A 4,564-nucleotide genomic window follows, 5' to 3' on the forward strand; every position below is an offset into this window, starting at 1 on the left:
CGAGCCAGGGTCCCATTGATCCAGAGATGTTGATGATATCTGGTGGCGGGAGGTCCCATGGCTCCATAGCCATTGGAGATGGACTTATCCGTTGTCCTAGCACTCTCCCAGAGATCAAGGCGCGCCAGTCGAGCTCCGCTCCTGAGATAAGGCCTCGTGAACGGCCAGTGCAACTCGCCATCAAGGTTAGTGATACGTACTCAGTTATCTTTCTCCATTACATTGTGTGTGCTTCCATCAATGATTACAAATGGTCATGTGAGTGGTGTTGCAGGCTGCTATACAGAGTGAGAGAGATAGAATGGAGAAACTTCTGGCGGAGGCGGCGGAGAGGCAGCGGGAGTTGGAGGAGAGGATGACAAAGATGATGGAGGAGGAGAGGGCACGGAATGACATGCAGGCAAGGGCCATGTACGAGCTCCTTGTGGTAAGTTTCTTCTGCAGATTAGCCAAAACATTCATGTAGTGTTTGTCTCATTACTAACTAGTATGACTGAGTCGTCAAAACCAAATGTGCAGTCTGTGTGCGAGAAGACAGGTCAGACCGCTCCGCCGATGCCAGTGATTGCTCCTGGGACCACGGTGAGTTTTATTTGAATGGACATTACTTGCTAGTCTTAACATTTGAGTGTCATCATGCTAACAAGACATTGGAAATGATCTTTGGTGCAGCGTAACTCCAGACAAGCATCGCACGATCCTTCTCCAGCTACCTACACGAGCCACCCCGCTCCTACACCTCCTGGATCTTGGTAAGTTTATCTAGTGTTTTGCTTAACACATGCATAAAGACCTAGACTTAGCTTTATTTCCTCCAATGCTTACCATAATGACCTAGACTTAGCTTCTTCTCCTCCAAAATGACTTAATAAGCTTACTGACCTCCAAAACCATCCATTTTACCTAAGTTAGCTCTAAAACGATCTGTACTTAGCTTACTTATGTCAAAAATTGCATAATTAGCTTAGTTAGCTCATAGACGATCCATTTTACCTAAGTTAGCTCTAAAATGACCCATTTTACCTAGGTTAGCTTATAAATGATCCAGTTCATCCAAGTTAGCTCAAAAATGACCCATTTTACCTAGATTAGCTCCTAAATGATCCATTTTAGCTACGTTAGCTTTAAAATGACCCACTTCACCTAGGTTAACTCCAAAATGACCCATCTTACCTAGGTTATCTCATAAACGATCCATTTCAACTAATTTAGCTCATAAATGATCCATTTCACCAAGTTAGCTAAAAAACGATCCATTTCACCTAAATTAGCTCTTAAATGATCCATTTCACCTAAGTTAGCTCAAAAAGATCCATTTGAAGTAAATTAGCTCATAAATGATCCATTTCACCTAAGTTAGCTCAAAAACGATGCATTTCAACTAAGTTAGCTCATAAATGATCCATTTCACCTAAGTTAGCTAAAAAAACGATCCATTTCACCTTAGTTACCTCAAAAACGATCCATTTGACCTTAGTTAGCTCATAAACGGCCCATTTCAACTAAGTTAGCTCATAAATGATCCATTTCACCTTAGCTAGCTCATAAAAGACCCATTTCAACTTAGTTAGCTCATATATGATCCATTTCACGTAAGTTAGCTCATAAATGATATACTCTTCTTGTTCTAGTCTTCTTCTTGTTCTACTCTTCTTGTTCTAGTCTTCTTCTTGTTCTACTCTTCTTGTTCTAACTTTCTTATTTTTCATTTTGCAGATTTCATTCACTTGACGAAAGCTTGCATAGATGGAGTGCTCCTTATCCCTTTCTCTGTTTCTTTTGTATTGTTGAACTATGCATGTATCGTTGGATGAAACTGTTGTAATATATATGGTTGGATGCCTCTATGTTGAACTTGTTATGTATGATGGAACTATGCATGTAATATATATGGTTGGATGATGAAGTTATGTGTTGGATATCTTATATGTTTGCTCTGTAATGGCCTTTTGAAATATATCTATATATGTCATATATATTTGTGATGAAAATTGTTGGATTTAATAAAAAACAGATAAAAGAGCCAATATATAGGCTCTTTGCCGTCTGCCACCGACGGCAACGGGCTCTTTGCCGTCTGCCGCGAACGGCAAAGAAGACACGTGGCATCTAGCTGTGCTTCCTGGGAGCTGACCCATTTGGTCAGTTTGCCTACAGTGGCAGACGGCAAAGACTTTGCCATCAGTGGCGGACGGCAAAGAACCTGCACTTTGCCATCAGTGGCAGACGGCAAAGAACCTGCCATGTAGTGACGTGTAGATGACATCATACGGCGGACGACAAAGACACTAGAAATTTTGCCATCAGCGGCGGACGGCAAAGGCCTGCCGTCAGCCACTTAACGGACTGACAGCGCAATTATTGTTGTCCGCTCTCTTTGCCGTCCGCCGCAGACGGCAAAGGGCCTTTGCCGTCAGCCGCCAGGAAGCAGATGGCAAAGTAGCTGTTTACCGTAGCCTACTTTGCCGGAGCCTTTTGCCGTGCGCGGCTGACGGCAAATGCCTTTGCCGTCCGCCGTTCATGCCTTTGCCGTCCGCCGTTCATGCCTTTGCCGTCCGCCGTGGCAGACGGCAAAGTAGCTGATTCCTGTAGTGTCAACTGGTAAGTTTTTGGGCTTCATTATCCATGAAGATGGCATAGAGATTGATCCCGTCTCTTTAAAGCCGACTGAATGCAATTGGCTCCAAGGTATGATATGTTTAAATGGATCCTAACTCAGAGTGGTTACAAAACCGACTTGTAGAATATCGGTCCAATGAAAACGATATGTATGAGTCCATAGAAGAGTTAGATGATATGGATAAATTAGGACAAGGTTTTACATCGGCCGATCCATTAGAAGAGATAGATATAGGAGATGGTTCAACTCCAAGGCCGACATTTGTAAATGCAAATTTAAGAGCCGATCATAAAGCTAAGTTGATCGAGCTATTGAAAGAATATGTTTGTTGCTTTGAATGGGAATATCATGAGATGCCAGGTTTAAGCCGAGAGCTAGTGGAGCATCGGTTACCTATAAAGGCTGGTTTTAGACCATATAAACAATCGGCCAGAAAGTTTAATCCAAAAACATATGACCGGATCAAGGAAGAGATCGGTCGTTTGCTTAAAGCTAATTTTATTAGACCTTGCAGGTATGCCGAGTGGATTTCTAACATTGTCCCAGTGGAAAAGAAAGGATCCGGCAAGTTGAGGGTGTGCATTGACTTCAGAGATCTGAATAGGGATACACCCAAAGATGAGTATCCCATGCCAATAGCCGATGTGCTTATTAATGATGCTTCTAGACGTAAAGTTATTAGCTTTCTAGATGGTAATGCCGGATACAATCAAATTTTTATGGCCGAAGAGGACATGTCCAAGACAGCTTTTTGTTGCCCTGGTTTTCTTGGTTTATTCGAGTGGACATTGATGACATTCGGATTAAAAAATGCTGGCGCCACATATCAAAGGGCTATGAATTTTATTTTTCATGATTTACTCGGTGTCATACTTGAAGTCTATATTGAAGATATTGTTGTCAAATCGGACGCTTTTGAATCTCACTTGGCCGATTTGTGTTTAGCTTTTGAAAGAATGAAAAACTATGGACTAAAGATGAATCCTTTGAAGTGTGCATTCAGTGTGTCAGCTGGTAAGTTTTTGGGCTTCATTATCCATGAAGATGGCATAGAGATTGATCCCAAAAAGATAGAGGCCATATAGAAAGTGGAAGCTCCAACATGCAAGAGATATATGCAAAAGTTCCTTGGCAAGGTCAATTACATGAGGAGGTTCATAGCTAATATGTCAAGGAAGGTTGATGCATTTACTCCTATCCTTCGGTTAAAGAATGATGTTGATTTCACTTGGGGGGCAAAACAACAAGAAGCATTTGATATGATCAAGAATTATTTGTGCACTCCTCCGGTGATGAAAGCACCCAAGCATAGGGAACCCTTCAGGCTTTACATTGAAGCAGAAGAAGGAGTTATTGGAGCTGTTTTGACTCAAGAAACCGAAAGAAAAGAGCATGCTATTACATATTTGAGCAGGCGCTTATTGGACGCCGAGACAAGGTATGCATTTATTGAGAAATTATGCCTATGCTTATATTATGCTTGCACAAAATTGAGACATTATTTAGTGCCGAGTGCTTGCGTAGTAGCTTGTCAGACCGATGTCATTAAATACATGTTGCATAGGCCAATTCTTAGTGGTAGAATTGGCAAGTGGGCTTATGCTTTGATTGAATATGATTTGGCGTATGAATCTCTAAAATCCATGAAAGGCCAAATTGTTGCTAATTTCATTGTTGAACATCAGATTAATGACAAGCATGATATTGATATGAACCTTGTTTCGGTAGTACCATGGAGATTATACTTTGATGGTTCAGTTTGTAGCAATGGCCAAGGTGTTGGTATTGTTTATATATCTCCTCATGGTGCTATTTTTGAAGCCTCGTGCCGCCTAGAATATTTTTGCACAAACAATCAAGCCGAATATGAAGCATTGTTATTCGGCCTAGAGATGTTACTTGCTATAGGTGTTACACATATTGAGGCTTACGGTGATTCGTTAC

Source organism: Triticum dicoccoides, chromosome 5A, assembly GCF_002162155.2.
Source record: "Triticum dicoccoides isolate Atlit2015 ecotype Zavitan chromosome 5A, WEW_v2.0, whole genome shotgun sequence".
Classification (NCBI taxonomy): Eukaryota; Viridiplantae; Streptophyta; class Magnoliopsida; order Poales; family Poaceae; genus Triticum; species Triticum dicoccoides.